Below are 18,846 nucleotides of genomic sequence, written 5' to 3' on the forward strand. Positions count from 1 at the left end.
GCAAAGGGGGGAAAGTAAAGCGTTTGGTGCGGAGAACATCTCTCCCATCACCATCCCCCTCAGGACGCCGGACCGGCGGTCGTCGACGCCACGATTGCCTTATAACTGTAGCTGATTTTTTGATAAATAATTGTAATATCGCCTACATGCTAGAGTTATCGATGGCGGAGAATGATTTTACTCAAGAATGCTTACAGCATAGCTTTAGCATACATTTTTACTGCTCTAGATTGGTAAATGTGCTTGACAGTAGGTCTATTGTTAATGGATAATCCACCTTGTGACATAAGGTTGAAAGTCGAAGGTGCATTGTGTAGCACTTTTTCCCCCAAACCGGGTCGTATGACTGAAATAAACAGAATGGCCTGCCAGTCCGAGCTCATAATTGGACCTTTTCTCAGAGTATTCACAGGCAATTACGCAAAATTATTTGTTGGTTTGATTTTTATTACACGTCACCGTTATTTAGTCGTGTAAATTGTTCACATGAATTCTATTTAGGGAATTTGGTAAAGGCATAGAATAATTGCATAAAGGCATATCACACGGTTCCGTCATTAGATTAACTGTATAAGTGGCCTTAAAGGGTGGAGGATGTCCTTGTCAGATGGTAAAAATACGAGGAAACTGCTCAATATTTTCTTTCTTTTATCACGTCGATGAAGGCGTCGTTTCCTAAAAACTTTAAGTGAACATGACTGGTATCAAACAACAAATATGCGAATTCCAAATGAAATTACTTACCATATATAGAAGTTATAACTGGAATCACTTTAAGGTGAAGTTTGATTTGTAACTGAAATAAAAAAATGGTCTCAATAAAAATTGTGAAAGGTCATCCGACGTCATTGCTCTGAAATCGAGAAAAACATTTTCGTTTAAATACGAGAGGGTATCGCTTCACATACAACTGTTTACAATTTGGAGAGCTTAGCTAACAGCGAGCCTGTCTCAGACGTGGGTGTCATTGAACATTGAACAAGAGTCTTGACAATTACCTGAGAGGCTTTTGTATTGCCAACTCAAATTTATTGATTTATTTTAGAGCTTCAGCTTGTAAATACAAGACCATTAATTAATTCAATACTATTTCCGAGCGTAGTTATTTCTTCGTTTGTCAGTGTTGCCAACACAACAATATTGGCCAACTTCGTTCAAGTTTTGTGTTTGTAACATTTCAACGTATCTTAAACATAGTAGTTACAAGTACACCTCTTCAATAAAGCTTACGAGACTGGATAGTTTTTTAAGCGTGGTCGTTGGTTAATTGGCGGTTGTCGAATTTATTGTGAGCCTGCAAGGTTAGGTTTATAAATGATTTTTATTACGTCACATTTTGATCGTGGAAATTGTTCGTCAAAGGTACGTAATTAAGTAAGTGTTAAGCACAAATTTCCGTACAAAAATTTCAACAGCTTACAAGATTTAAAAATCGGCATAGTCGCATCACTTGATAGACCGGGTGTTTCGTCTTCTTCTAATCCACGACGACTTCAAAGACTTTAAATGATAGGAGTTCGTTCTAGTACAATAATAAATGTAAAGTGTATTTATACGCAGCTAATATCCCGTGAACCGTACGTTCATATATATATCCTCCTGATATGAATATATGTACTTACACAGGATTCGTAAAATACATTTATTTATAAGCATAACATTCTTTTTTAATTCTTGCAACCAATAATTAACAATTTTTATAATACATACAATATATATTTATTTATTTGCAAGAACTTCTCCTCGAGTGAAGGCCTCCTCCAATGAATACCAATATTCCAGGCCACTTGTATCCAGTTTAGGCCCACTGTCCTTGTGATGTCATCCTGCCATCTTGTTTGAGGTGTACCTCTGTGTCTTTTTCCCACTAGACTACTCCACAAACTAACTCTTTTGGTCTATCTTCCATCTTGTAACCTCGCTTCGTGGCCCAACCATTTCCATTTCAATCTTTGGGCATGGCTTAGAGCGTCAGTGGCTTTTCACATATTTCTTATTTTTGTGTCTAATTTTTTTGACGTGACAACGTCTTATAATTCGATGGAGCCGGCTGCTCGCACGAAAAAACATGACTCATGCGGCGTTACCTCGCTCTGAGGCGTTCCATTTAAGGCTTGAAGCGCAAGCGAGAGCGCGCATTGAGCGACAAAGAGGCACAATCGGCCTCGCGTTCGGCAGCGTTCGACATCTGTCTCTCTCCTACTTGAGTGAGCATCCGCGTGGACAGCTGCTATACAATAATACATTTACATGTTTTCATCAAGTATAAAGTTCATTAAAAAGTTAATGTGGTGTCAATTGTTTATAGCAACGATAATTGCGATAATTGAAAAATGAAACCATTCCATCAGTATTTTCTTATGACGTTGTCACGTTCAACTATCGTTAGTAACAGACTTTACAGACAACCGATTTGTTTTGTGTGATAAAATATATGGAACGATAAATCACACCTGGTTCGTAAAAATTAATAAAATAGATTTTTCCAAGTCCCCTCACATCGCCAAAAGCCTAAGTAAGCATTAACGATAACACATATTGTGAACACTGTTTACGCAAGTAATGGTCGAAAATATAAGGTGTTGATTTTACTCTTACTTCAGTGCCATTTTTCTGCCCACGCCGAAATTTATATTGAAAGACAAGCGATAAGGGATGGCTTTGGATGGTGATTTTTTTTACGTCACGAGTGACAACGCATTCAAATCTGGACAGAATCTTAAAGATAGCTGACAATGACGGAATAAATGGACACCAAATTTTGACCACAATCATTTCGAATTTGGTTTAACCTTCCCAATCCGTTTCTAGTTTTAAGCGGTGCCCGGGGCCCACATATTTCAGAATGTGAATGCTTTGAAGCTTGAGAGCTAAATTATGTAAATTTTAATGACAATTTCTCCCAAATTTATTCGAAACTCGTTTTGCAGAGTCAATCAATAAATCAAAAGAATACTAACAGCACGTGTTTTACACGTTTGTTAAATTGACGTTATAAACGAACCTTTACGCTTCGTTAAAACGTGAAGTTATTGCGCAAAGTAATGGGTTAGAATATAATGCGAAATAATTCTGTAGCGTTAACCAAACAACAATTGTAAAGTGTGTTTCTTAAATGAAGCCGTTGAAATCGCTAAATGACAGTTTTACGTTGTAGATGTCTATGGGCTAAGGTAACCACTTAACATCCCGTGGGCCGTGAGCTCGTCCACTCATCTAAGCAATAAAAACAAAATTTAAAAAAGTTTATGTTCTCGTTTCAATTATTTCGTGTCCTTCGCAAGAGTTTTAGAATTATCTAAAGTTTTTCTAAGTCCACACGCTAGCACAAAAAGTGCCTTCATCATCATCAATAACCCATATTTTTATTGCTGGACGTTACTCTATCTCTGTCGTTAGTCTACACTCTATCTCTATCTACTCTTCTAATATATGTCTCCCAAATAAGCGTTAGAAGTTCTGTACAAAATTTCTAATTAAGCCTTGGTGGATGTCGGTAGAATTTACAGATTTTGAGCTAAATCGTTTTGATTTGATTGCTTAATGTTAGAAATTGAATTCAGTGGTTACTTAAGTACGTAGATATTACATATGAGTTCCACTTACATTGAGACAGCCTTGATGAGATCAAAATCTCAATTATATTGCACAGCAGCTCTCCGACCCCTCAAGCTAAAACGGATAACTGTTTTACACCAGAAATAGAGAATGTGGTGGGACACTCCCATACAGTATTACAGTGCTTTAGAATCACTAATTGCGCGTATGTATTATACATTTGGTGGGTTTTATTTTATTACACTATGCATTGCTTGATCGTGGACAAAATTGACATGGAAAAACTGGTACCTTTCTGCTGCATTTAAATACATCCCAATGGTACAGTACGGTATGGTATGCTACGGTACGACTGCGTCACATGATAAAACTATAATACTTAATCGTCGTGGTGCATGCTTCATCGGCAGTATAGGAAGTGCTACAATGATGATTTCTTCTTCTTCTTCTTCTATGTCTCCACCTTATCCCACTAGGTGGGGTCGGCACAGCGAATTTTTCTATTCCATTCTCCTCTATCAGCCGTCAACTCAACACTCACTCCTCTTTCTCTCATATCGTCATTTACACACTCCATCCATGTCTTCTTCAATTATGATTTAATCATTAAAATAAAAAGCATTGGCGACAACTTTTATTCCAAATTTCGATGAGGCGAGAAAAATTAGAGACAACTGTAAAAATATTATATGTATTCTTATTTTTTTTATCTTCGTGTACGTGGCAACCGACATATGTAACCTAATGGTTCCCGTCAAGTAGCCCGCGAACCCATTTCTGTCAATAGGACTCGAGGGAGGCCCGTCAAAATCCATGACAATTAATCTTCGTTTGTTGTGAGACCAAAATAATACCTTTTGAATAAACAAGCTCTCTTAGGAACATCTACGAATGCTTCGTCCAAAATTGTCAAGTTATTTTAATAATAATTAAATACTTAATTTATGGTATTAATTTTTCTATTATCAAATAAAAGCGATCTATAATAAAATAAAAAACGATATCAACAAACAAACAAAAAGTTATAATTTTACGACTAATTTAAAACAGATGTTTAACTTTGGAATTCAGTTGGGTAAATCAAATTAACAAATAGATAGCTTCTTAAACGGAAATTGATTGTTATTGATAGCCTCATTGGTATCTAGCAGTTGGTGATATATCTGTACCTGTTGCAAGATCTTCTGTTAAAGTGATAAAAAGACCAATTAGCTCTCGTCTTATCTGATTTAATACGATCATACCCATTGGCAACAACAGTGTGACAACAACCCTTTACCGCTAAAATACCAAGAACATTTTCAATGCTATGTACCAGTATTTAGGTTACTTGATAACACCCAGCTATGATTGGGAGCACAAACAGATTTTTGAACAATCAAAGGTCAACACTTCTAATTTAGGAACAAATTATCTTCTGTTTTTTCCGTTTCTATTTACTGAGATAAGATAATGTATGGTGTTCATTTTGTATTATTACCTAATTAATCATCTCTTTTATTTACTTTTCATTTTGTGCGTGTATTCTTATTTAACCACTCAACTCCAATGGTTTTGGTTTGCTTCTTATAAAAATATCATTTATGGGAATTGGCCATAATTGGTTTAGCGTACCTAAGTAATCTAAGACTAGCTGTATATTTTTTTATCTTCAAATTAATTATATTTTTAGACTACGGCATTATAAACTCAAACAATTTAATGAGTAAATAAATGTTTTCATGCATCATTTCATTTACCAAAAAATTACGTGATGCTATGATAACACTAAAAGTTGTAGATTTTTCTGTGTAGTTGCAAGGGTTCGTACCACTGCCCTGGATTTTTGTACCTCAACCAAGCGATTAGCTTTGCATTTGAAACAACATTTCTTGAGTATTGTGGACGCATTCCTGCTATGGTGCTTGTGAGTGGTTGATGAGGTTCAGGCAAATGAGTTAGAGGTACAGGACACGAAAAGAGATTTTTTTTTATTGCTTATATGAATGGACGAGCTCACAGCCCACCTGGTGTTAAGTGGTTACTGGAGCTCATAGACATCTACAACATAAATGCGCCACCCATCTCGAGATATAAGTTCTAAGGTCTCAGTATAGTTACAACGGCTACCCCACCCTTCGAACCGAAACGCGTTACTGCTTCACGGCGGAAATAGGCGGGGTGGTGGTACCTACCCGTGCGGACTCCCAAGAGGTCCTTCCACCAGTGAAGTTAACTATGTGAGCATTGAAAGAGCCTTGGCTATTTTATCGCCTAATATAAGCAGACGTGCTCATGACCTATCTGATATAAAGTGACTACTGATGCTCACATACGACTTAACGAGAATGCCGATGTTGTTGCTGATGTTTATTGCAATAAACATTATGTAATGAATAAAACACATTTGTAACTCGGCTTTAGTAACTTGTAATATTGATTCGGTGAGTAATTACGAATTTCGCAGTCAGAGCGTTTATGTGAGGATTTATGTAAATAGGGATATCAAATGATGTTTGTTCTTGTGATTTAATAACGGATTCGAATTAACATAATGAAGGGAACGATACAGAACTATGTAATATTATTATGATATCATCGAATATCTGCATTCGTTGCTTTGTTCTGTTATTAATAAAAAGCTACTAAAGATGAGACCAAAATTGAAATTATATCGTACTAAAAAAAAGCCTTACAGCAAACGATAATGATCATTTTAGAGAAAATGACGATTCTTGTTAATTTTAACAGAAATTCACCCCGGCGAAACCCAAAAAAATAAGTTCGTTAAACACCATCGCCAGCAGCTACGGATTAACTCAATGGTTCTTACCCGAGGCCGCAGCTAGCTGTTCAAGTCGTTTACAAACGTGAGATACAGGCAAGGAAGTCATTTGTGCGATGCGACTAGGATCTTTAATTTTGTACTCATGTGTATAACTCCCATCACGCACACTTCCCTTACTCATAACAGAGCCTCCTACAAAGTCTACGCTATTTTAATAACCGATTATAAATACTAGTGGTCCCGCAGTAGTCGAAATTCGACTATAATTAATTGAAATTAATTATTTGTACACTATTATGATTCTATTGTGAAAGACTATTAAACTTCTATAATCACAGATTTCGCCAAGACTATAGACAAATAATATTAAAGATAAAAAATATTAGCCTATTTTCAATTTGACCACGGACTTTAGGCATTAACTAAAGTTTGACAATAAACAAAGAGTATATATTATACATATGTGTGTGTGTGTCAAATATATGGTAGTTTGTGTAATGTTTTCTTTATTGATTTAATGTATCTTTTATGCATTATTTAAAAAAAATATTATAATTGTGCATCCTTCTCTATATTCTCTATAAATGTGGGAAATTTCATACTCCTCTGTCCGCGCAATTTTCGTAAAAAGGGGTACAAAGTTTTGGAACGAAGTTCCTTATCGCGCGTTGTGAAAGGGGGCTAGACGGAAAAAAATCTTACGAAAAGTTGTCACGACACTTTTTAGATCCGCCATTCTGACCAATCAACGTGTAGGCGCTTATCGCGTGACATTGCTCGTATCCATTGGTCCGCGTAATGAGTACAGTTTCTCGAGATAGCGTTTCAACAATAGTAATTTAGTTCATAGTATTGTTTTTTTCTTCTTCATAATGCCGTAATTTATTATTATAACTTAAAAAAAATATTACAATTCCTTCACTAATTAATCGAAAGGAGCTTCGTTCCATCCGGGTGTCCCTTGACACCTCTGAAGTTTTTTACTTCACGTATTAATTTAAAGATGTCATTTACAATCATTATAAATTCTGAATGTTTATTTGTTGTACGAACGAAAACCGAAAATTTAATTAAAATCCGCTTTGATTGCGAAAACTAATCAAGCCAGTTTCCAGGTTACTCAGAATTTAGGATCACTTGAAACACGAAAGTTAACAACTAGAAAACATAAATAGGATCTGGATTTTCATTATTTTGATTTGATATACGTTCGGGGTCGAACTTCGAGGTGAACTTATTTCAAAACTGGATGATTGTCTAGTATTGTTTGCGGGTTTTGCGAGTCGCAGACATAATTAGAACTGCCTTAGTGGTTTAAACTTGCGCATAATACTTCCGATTTTTTGAATACTTTAAGAATTTCGTGGTCACAGACGATCTAGGATCACGACTGGGAATCATATTCTTCCAAGAGTAGATCAAATAAACATTACATTAATACTTTGTCATTTAACATTAAAAGCACTGGATGAAAACTACTTCAAGGTTTTGGAACGAAGTTTCTTATGGGACGATGCAGGGGGTTACCCTAACCGGGAAAAAAACGTCCGTAACGTAAGATTTTTATTATTTATGCATAGTCTTAGTATGATGGCTGTACAGTGTCTATTATGTAGTCTACGTGATGACGGCTATTATTATTATTCATATAAATAGCTCTTTTTTGGTATATTATTGTTATATATTTTTTATAAATCATTGTGAATAAAATAAAGTTGATAACTTTGTAGTTTTTTTTATCAATAAAAAATCATAATAAAAATACCCGAATAATTATTTTCTTTATACCTCGAATAGAACTTAAAATTAATATTTTCATAATAAGGAACTTCGTTCCTATCCGGTGTCCCACGACACCACACATCTTTTTTTTAAATACTTAAATGGCTGGACGAGCTCACAGCTCACCTCGTTTTACCTGGTTAACGAAGCCCATAGACATTTATAATGTAAATACGGCCACCCATATTGAGACAAGAGTTCTAAGGTCTCGGTTTTAAGAGTACAACAGCTGCCCCATCCTTCAAACCGAAACGCATTACTGCTTCACGAATCACGTGGTCACGGACGATTCCTTTACGAAAACTGTAATGTATTCGAAATGTTGGAAATAAACTAATGATAATAAAAAACGCGAGATCAAACCGTAAAAGTAGCTTTACTTATGTCTACGGCTCAAGAAAACCAAATATATAGTATAATGCGGTAACTGTAGAGCGATGGTGGAAATTTTTGTAAACAATAATGTCGGGCAAAGTATGTTTGCTCAATAAAATTTAAAAAAAAAAACGCAGTAAGAACCAGGCAAATGAAAATATAATATTTGTAAAGTCGAATAGAGTCTTTTCATCTGTCAAGATTTTACTATACTCGTAATAAACGACGATGAAATATTTGTATCTACGAAAGATTTAAAAGATTTTTATTTTCATTTCGCCCCTTATTTTTATTTCGTTAATCGGGAGAGTTACCCAAAAAATGTTTTATTGGAAAATGTTTTTGGATTATCTCTTTATGAAATCGACTATGGGTTATAAATTAAAGTAAATTGATTTGGGAAACGTAATGTTTTTTGTTGAAGTCAATAATACAAATGAAATTTTTGGAATGGTCTTTCTTTCATCCAACAGCTAATGTTCGTGCAAACTATTCAGTCATTTGAATAGACATAGCTTTCTGAACCTATGACATCCTTTGCCAAATAAATTGTTAAGTGTTAATTAAAATAGATTTTCCCTACCCAATCGCTAGCTTAATGATGAATGATTTATTTTATTTCAGACAACAAGTCCATATGTGCACATAGTATCATTGAAACATACTTAGAATTACCAAAACCAATCAAATAAAAAAGATACATTTATTAAAAATAGTTATCAGTTGAATACATTTAAAATATTTCATTCAACTGATACTTACTTTGAACAAACCATTATTGTTATTATTATTTTTATTTAGTCCGCAAGTGACCTCTTCAGGGACTATTATTCAGCTACTCACGGATCGGTAAGTTAGCTCACGGGCTCAACTGAGAGAATTGCTAACACTAACTCTAGTAAGAGTAGCCTTTAGCTGAGTCTACCACTGGATTGTAATCGTGGCCCACTGAGATGATCCGGCGAGAAACTCAGTGGGTAGTGTCTATGGGCTAGTTCGCACGTCGAACTCTTGGAGAGCCTAAAAGCATAGAGTGCGGATCCGGAAGATCCGATAAGACATTTTTAGACGATGGCGTTTTTGGGTTACCCTTTGGTCCGGGTCGGATATGTAATTACTGGCGACCACGATAAGAAAGAGGGTTATCGTGGAGCATAGCTTTTTCGAAGTAGCGTTCTGACGCTTCCTTTAGATACTTACGTGTCGGTTCTAATTTAAGTCGTCGTGACGATCTATTCCCATCGCATATCGCGGTGCTTCGATAGCTGTCCTGCATAATCGGAATTGGATGACCTTGAGAGAATTTATGTATATACCAAGCTGCTTGAGCGAACACTACATTTACGTAGTTCATGACGGACACGTATGAAAATTTTGTAGTGCTGTCACCTTGTTACAAAGGAACAATTTATTTCATAGAGTCGACCTAGCCTCGCTTGATGGGGACGGGGTGGGATAAGATGCTAGGAATTGTATCGGAAAGGCGAAAACCTTTGAAACGGATGCAGATTTTAAAACTTTTTTTCTTGCTTGGTGTGTGATGGAAATTACAGTCCAACTGAATTTCGATTATTATCGTAGTTCGTAAACATCAATCAACTACGTTAATGTCGTCGCTCGCCTTGAGACAAGAGTTCTAAGTTTCAGTTTTCTTTCACAATACATATTTGCACAAATGAGTCGACTATTATCAAAGCCGGCAATGTGACTTTTGGACAATTATTGGTAAATCAGAAAAACGAATTATTGACTTTGTATTCCATTGGCAGTCACAAAACTCTTCTGAACGACACCTTAAGATAAATAACAGGTTAAGTTAATACTTTATTTAATGCAGGTTTTGAACCGTATTCTTTGAAGGAGACGATTATATTCAAATCAATCTGTATCGCCATATCAATAACATTTTTTTGTCCAAATGCACAGATTACCACCTTTGATAATAGACGACTCAAATATAGTTTATAATTTGTAATAACACAAATCTTTTTGTCATGGTCAATGATATTGTTCGAGCTACGCCGGACCCATCTGCTATAAAAAATGTATCAGTGTGGTCAGCTATTGTTTTTTTTTCGTGATCTATTTACAAATTACCTTATGGACCTGATAATGGTCCCACATGGTTTCCCACAGATACTGTGGGAAATCCCGGGAAATTTGACGTAGACATTTAACCCGACTGAGAACGCGATTCTCGTCTCATTGTCTATACTTATGGGATAAAATCTAAAAACCTCAGGGCTGTAACTTGTCACTTTAACAACAACATTATAAACGCTTACCAAACAGCGTTCGTCTTCTACCTTTCTTGTTAATATAATTAGGTAATTAAATATTCAGTGCTCTGAAACAACCGACTTGCTGGTACTTACTTGTTGAGATAATAACTTTGACAACAATACTAAGGTCTCTAAAGCGTAACATTATGATGTAAGGTTGGAAGTAGCTTTAACTTGTAAATTATGACGACCTATTCAAGTAAAGCATTACAAACGATGAATATTCACACGTTTGTTGGTCGAAGAAGACTCATTTACATAATGAGGGGTTGTAAACAGTCGAAACGTTACGGATTTGATATTTAAATCCAAATTACCAATGTTAAGTATTCCACATGGAGCTCTAGCTGTTTCAAAAATTTTGAGAGCTTCTTTAATTATAAAGTCGAAAAAAGTAGTGATTATCATTCAAAGTATATTAAATTTATTGGAAAATATGTAAACTTGTAGAGCGTCTTACGAGCCCGCATTGTTATGTGCCCTCATTCTGCCGATTTTTGCCGCCAAGTATTAATGCGCTCTGGTTTGGAGGGTAAAGCAAAAGTTGTACTTTAAAACTAAGACTTAGAACTCATGCCTCGAGGTCGGTGTCAGGGTTGACGTTGCTGATGTCTATGGGCTCCGATAATCACTCAACACAAGTAGACGATGAGCTCATTCCCTTATCTACGCAATAATAAAAAAGACTAAAAAAAAATTACTCCGCTTTTGACTCTTGCTTTGACGCTTTTGACTTTTTGAATTCCTCGTGGCCTAAAGGATAAGACGTTCGGTGCATTCGTATCTTGCGATGCACTGGTGTTCGAATCCTGCTGGCAGGTAGGTACCTATTTTCTAATGAAATATGTACTTAACAAATGTTCACGATTGATTTACACGGTAAAGAAATAACATCGTGTAATAAAAATAAAATCCGCAAAATTATAATTTGCGTAGGTAATTACTGGTGGTAGGACCTCTTGTGAGTCCGCACGGGTGGCTACCACCACCCTGTTTATTTCTGCCGTGAAGCAGTAATGCGTTTCGATTTGGAGGGTGGGCAGCCGTTGTAACTATACTCAGACCATAGAACTCTTGTCTTAACGTAGGTATGTCTATGGACTCCGGTGACCGCTTAAAATCAGGTGGGCCGTGAGCTCGTACACCCAACTAAGCAAAAATGAAAAAACGCACGTATTGTAGCCCCACATATGTGGAAGTGAGAAAAAGAAGTTTTTAATAGAAGAAAGGAGAGGGAGTAGTGGCTGAAAAATGTTAATGACATTTGACCTTTGCTGGTAACTGTTGTGTTCATAATTCATATCGATGACCTGTGATGGAAGAAGGCGCTTAAGGAAAAATAATAACGTTTCTACATAACACGGAGGGCTTCGGTAATGGATCCTCGGAAAGCTCATGGCTTACAGTATTGCCTTATTGTTAATCTCGATTATTTAGTGCGGTTTCGGGGTTTCCACAACGGATTGGCTGTAATACGACTCCCGGGATTAAGTTAGACGTAATCCCAAATAAATATGTACATTTACAAACTGGTTTTACTGAGTAATCGTTCTTTCTAATTTTGTTATCTGTAATTAAATTATGTATTTAAAACGTAACGAATTATGAATTTTAAGACAATTTTTTAAATTTTTTGTATTTTTTTATAAACCTACACAAATGTCTAGTCTAATTTAATTAGTGCGGCACAATTAAAACAAGTCTTTTTAGCATCTGTCGAAAGTGAATCTTACAGTATTTCGGACACATTGTCAGAAATAAATAATAGTTTAAAAAACTAACAAAATACGCTTTAATAGAAAGAAAATCCAACTAAAAAATAGATAATAAATTTTAATAAATTTGAATTAAAAAAAAGTGTAAGAAAAAATGATTTTATTGTAAAGACGCGTGGGGTGCTTTTCAGGATATTATCAAAATAACTCTTCTACTCATATCTGTTCATAAAATATTTATAACTACTGATACCATGCACCCCACGCTTGGTATTGATTTGTCATCGGTCCTTATTAAGTATACCAAATTTCGAGTTAATAAGTTAAGTCAAAATCATGTTCAAAGATTCCGTTACAAACATACATACGTCTGAAGCTAATAAAAGCGTATTAAAAACGAAGATAATCGTGAAAAACTGGCGATTACTCAAAGTAAGGAAAAGTCGAAGGAAAACGATCGCAGGGGCACAATTCAATCCGTTGGTCTGACGAAGTCCACACCACCCTCGATTCCACCGTCTCAGAGTAGTCGAAGAGAGGACGAGATGGTACTAGACTGGCTTGTAACTATACCTGAGACCTTAGAACTTATATCTCGAGGTGGGTGGCGCATTTACGTTGTGGATGTCTATGGGCTCCAGAGTAACCACTTAACATCACGGGACTGTGAGCTGAAAAAAAGGATGGGAGGTGGTAACGACCCTCAGACTTGAGGAGCACGACCGGACGAGGAGACACAGATATTTCAGAACTTAATGCGTAATTATTTTTGATGTGGAAGTAGACTGGATGGATCAACCAGGTTAAATACGCCCTATCAGCAATGCGACGCGCGGAGATCGCAAAGATCTCGCGGACGATCTCCAACACGATGGACCAACCTCATAAAATCTGTGACTCACTCCAACAGAAACGATTGCTCTCACTCTGCGAAACACCGTGACACATGCGAGAGCATCGGTACCGCAGGATCCGACTGATGCATGACCACGACCACTCTGCCAAGAGTGTACGAATGGGAAGAAGAATCAGCAATGCTCAAAAGATGGGACTAAGAAACGCTATTATCGCTGTACATAGGCGAACTAGTTCACAGTACAACTGATATTGAGTTATCAGAGGCCATTGACATTACACCGTGATTGTTGTCACCCACTCTGAGACGCTAGGTCGAAATCTCATTGGTATTGAATAACGGTTGTCCCAACCTTCAAATTAAATACAAATCATGTGACTCTGCATTGGTTTGTACACTGATACTGACCGTAAAGACGTAGTCACACAAAACGTTTACTGTTTTTCTTCTTACAGTATAAGCCGAGAAAACTATCTTATTGGAATACAGTAAAGCATAGAATAGCTTGATAGGGATGAGACCCATCACATAATATGTATATTAAACTGTTCGATCGTTCAAATTTATTATAATAGTAGAGTTGTGCGCTTGCTTGCATTTCATAATTTAACCACGATAGCCTGAGTTACCGGAGAAACTGCTAATCGAATTATTATCGATATACTACTCGTAATACTAGTGTAGTACAAAAATCGAAATTCGACTACAATCACGAACAAGTTTTAGATAATTTTAGAATTCAAAGAATGTCGATTGACTTGCCTGGGAGAAAATATACCTAACTGATTTATCCTTGCCTATTCCTATTGCATTTTTGTTAAGGTTAAAACTTTAAATTAGTATGTAATAATTTATCGCCCCATATTTTGAACTGTAGGTATTACTCGTGAAGGTATATATCTAATGTGTGGTGTAAACATACATAGTGAAATTAGGTCTAGAAGCTGGATTACAGATAAATTTCCGTTAAATTTGTTATCCAGTTCATTCAACTTAGAATTTTCTCGATTTACGAGAAACTGTATTAATACAGACACACATTCTGTAGGGCACATCTACAAAACCATTTTTTTTCCTACGAAAAAGGTCAGTTTCACTAGACAGAAGCATTATAGGACGGAATTCAGTCAATCGTATGACTCGATCAATCTTGAATGAAATATAACTTCGACCTAACACCGTTTATCCATTACGGGAGTCCACGGACCAAATTTTTTTTTTACGTGAAAAACAATATTTTTCTTGACAGTAAATTAATAATCTGTCGAAAATTTAACTACCGTGTATCTTTTAGGGCGAGACGAACTGAAAAATTGCATGATAAGAAATGATTCATTCTGTCTTCGAGAAAAATTCACAATGGCGCTAAAACACTAAAGTTTCTTCCAGATGAGTTTCCCGGTGGTTTGTTTCTATTAAAGTATAAACAGCCACTCATTTATTCCTTAAGCAATGTTGTTCTGAACATGGTAGTTCTGAAACTGTAAATATTTAACAAATAATAGTAATTTATATAAATGAATAATTAAACAAAGAACTATAGTAAGAATAAATATTCCCTTTAAAATTTCCAAGCTTCCATATTATAGCTAATACCAGCTACTCCTATTTGAGTTCATACAGAAACCGGCAGTTCGGATCGTCCATTGTCCCGTTCTCTCGAATTGCTTGGAAGCTCTGGGTCTTCGGAGGAGATTCGGTTCTCTCTTTGTTTGTACCATATGTTCCGAGGAATTATACGAGATGATCCCCTCATCTCCTTTTCATCATCACACCTCCCACCTTCGGAGCAGAGTTCATCCATATTATCTGGAACCGCTGCGTACATGGACAGCGCGTTTCCAAAGATCGTTTCTGCCACGCACCATCCGGCTTTGGCGGGCGCGGGTGACGACCCGGGGTGAAGCTAGTCTAAAAAAAGTAGTCTAAGTTACTCATTATATCATCAGCTACCTGTCAGTGAAAGTCCCGTCAAAATCGATCCAGCCGTTCCAGAGATTAGCCGGAACAAACAGACAGACAGACAGACAAAAATTGTAAAAAATGTTATTTTGGTGTATGTACCGTATACTTATATACCTAGTCAGGTCATAAATTCTGTCACATGTTTAATATAAAATAATTGAAACAAGTTTATTCATTATGTAACCATTCATATACCAAAATGAACTTAACAAAACATAGATTCTTATGACACTAAAGTTTATTCAAAATGAAATCCGTGATTTTGAATACAGGCCTTCAATCTGCGCGGCCAGTCGTCTATCGCAGCACGAACGAGGTCCATGTCAATATCGGCGGCTGCCTTAATCAAAGATGTCTTGAGTGACTCCAAATTGGGATGAGGCTTTGAGCACGCCTTTTCCTCCAAGTGTTGCCATATCTTGTAATCTAACGGATTCAAATCTGGACTGGAGGAGGACCAGTCTTCGTGCTGGATGAAGTCGATTTCACGCGCCGCCAGCCAGTCTTGTGTGCTCTTCGCTCTATGAGCTGGTGCCGAATCTTATTGGAATACCTAGTGCCTGTTATTGAACATGGTATGAGAAACAGGTTCCACAAGGTTCGTCAGGACTGTATTTTGATACACAACTGCATTGGTTTTTACACCTTTCTCACAAAAATGTACCTCTGTTAAGCTCCAATAAAAAACTCCCAACCATACCATGAGCGAGGATGGAAAATGACCTCGTTGGACACGCGAAATACGGTTGCTCGCTTCTTCACTACTGTGTGCGTACACCTTATCATTTTGTTTGTTGTAGCTCTCTTCTACGGTAAAAATTTTTTCATCCGAAAAAAGAATTTCCCGATTATTTTTTTCCGCGTACCGCTTCAACAAAGCGCGCCATCTCTTCAGTCTCAGGTCCATTAGACGAGCATTCAAACGATGTCCTGTTTTTCTTCGATATGCCCGAAGCCCTAAGTCTTCATTTAACACCCTTTTCACCGTGGTTCTGCTTAACCCCATCTGAAGGGCCAACAGTTTCTGCTTACGTTTGGGATTTCTTTGAATTCGCGCCTACACAGCTTTTATCACTGCTGGAGTCCTAACAAACCAAGGGCGACCACTTCTTGATCTGTCATCTACACTAGAGTCTTCATGGTATCGTTTGATGGTACGATAAACGAATCTTTTGGTTATATTCAAATTTTTCAGTATGTTAAAAATTTGATTTGTCGCGTAACCGCAACGATGCAACGCAATAACTGCAACACGGTCTTCTTTAAGCGTCCACTCCATATTTAAAAATGAGTAAAAATTCTAAAAGTATACATTTTTATTTTCATGAACAATTTGAAATTCGAATTCAATAAACTTTTTTGTGGCCAGCATTCTAAAAGAGAAGTTTTTACTATGTGACAATACTTATGACCTGACTAGGTACATATATTCATATGCATGTAGTAAAAAGCGGTTATTTCTATATTACAAACATACACTCTTATTTTATTTATATGTACAGATAACAAACACCATGCATCCCACGCTTTTTTTACAATGAAATATATTTTACACTATTTTCAATTTAAATTTATTAAAATTTATTTTCAATTTTTTAGTTGAAGTTTATATAAAGCGTGTATTTTAGTTTTTGTAATCTATTATTTATTTTTTATGTACCAATATCAACTGCTTCAAGCTTCAATCTAAACTAATAAAGTGATTGTCTGATGTTAGCCGCAGCCCTGTAAAGCTTCGATTTCGATCCGCTCCTTTTCAGTCTGTATATAAATTACTAGCGACCCGCCCTCGCTTCGCTTCGGAAACATTAAAACACACATGAAACCAAAAAAAAAAATAAAAAATAAAATAAAAAAAGTAGCCTATGTTCATCAGGGACAATGTCGGCTTCTAATGGAAAAAGATTTTTTCAAATCGGTCCAGTAGTTTCGGAGCCTATTCGAAACAAACAAACAAACAAATCTTTCCTCTTTATAATATTAGTATAGATATTCCATGGTCGCTGCCGATCCAGTTAGCTCCCTTCACTGATGACACGACTGTGTTTCAAGTAGAAATAATCGCTTCATTGCGAACAAACTCCGAACTCTAGCCAAAAGCACAGGTCAGTGGTCCCGCAAGTGGCGCATTGAAATGAGACCTTTCAAAGAGGGAGCTCGACGCGATTTTTTTCCCTATTTTAACAAACAACACCCCAGGACAGGAAAGTCAAGTATCTAGTTATTCTGGAAAAATCTATGACTTTCTTTTTTTCGTATTAATTATATAAATTCCCTCTTACTCCACATTACTTGTGTATCTATATTTTCCTATTGACTTTAAGCTCAATTTTCAAGATAGGCATTTATTTGGCAGTTGATTAAATTACTGGTGATAGGACCTCTTGTGAGTCCGCGCGAGTAGGTCCCACCAACCTGTTTATTTCTGCCGTGAAGCAGTAATGCGTTTCGGTTTGAAGGGTATTGCAGCCGTTGTAACTATACTTGAGACCTTAGAACTTATATCTCAAGGTGGGTGGCGCATTTACGTTGTAGATGTCTATGGGCTCCAGTAACCACTTAACACCAGGTGGGCTGTGAGCTCGTCCACCCATCTAAGCTATAAAAAATAAATATTATAATACTTATTAGGATCAATAAAAAATATTTTTTCATGAAAGGTGAAACTTCACAATTTCTGTTCTGTTTTAAATGACTAAACATAAAAAAGGAACATTCCTTTTTTCTTGATCGTCCCAAATTTAGGTGACTGACCTTGTAATGGGAGCAAGAGTTTTTCGGACTCGTTTCATCAATCAAAAGCTTTTGTTTAATTCTTTTGACACTTGTAATAAAGTTAAGATTCTTTACCTGAGATTTTAAGTGCGAGAGGCTTCAGAAGATTTTGCACAATATTTTTACAGAATTTTATTTTAGCATTATTAATACAAGAATTTATTAATTTTGTTATCTCTGTGGCAGCATCTATCGCTGATTGAATGAGATACACTTATTTTTTAATGGCGCGCCTTTTTTTTTTTTTTTTTTTTTTTCGGGTAGAGGGCCGAACCTCCTACGAGGTCCCCGCGCAAAAGGGGCGCGCGGGGTATGTGAGACTCAACGATCTGCATGGTGTTGTGAGCAGACCGCGGGCCCAAGGATTTTAGGACCCACCCACTAAACGACTCCCCTGCACTCTTACACCCGACGTCCGATCCCCTCCGAGGTCAGAACCCGGATGAGGTAGGGGGGCTACCGCGGTCAACACTACAACCAGACGGCGCGGCTGGCCACCCATTTTTTTTTTTTTCCACAGGAGAAAATCGCCGGATCCCCACCCGCGCGGCAGGTGGGGTATGTGGGAGTTGAACCTCACTAAAAACTCCTGCCGCTCACAACCGGCGCCCTACCTCGGACCGGGCCGGAGCCCAATCGGGGCTATTGAAACGGCGGGACAGGGTTGACGCAGAGCACATTACATCCATCCCACGCCTGGCCACCCATGGCCATTTGTTGGCACTTTGAAAACATTTCTTTTTCTGAAACACCGCAAGTAATTTTTTGAAG

The sequence above is a fragment of the Bombyx mandarina genome, chromosome 18 (genome assembly GCF_030267445.1).
Source record: "Bombyx mandarina strain Sakado chromosome 18, ASM3026744v2".
NCBI classification, from domain to species: domain Eukaryota; kingdom Metazoa; phylum Arthropoda; class Insecta; order Lepidoptera; family Bombycidae; genus Bombyx; species Bombyx mandarina.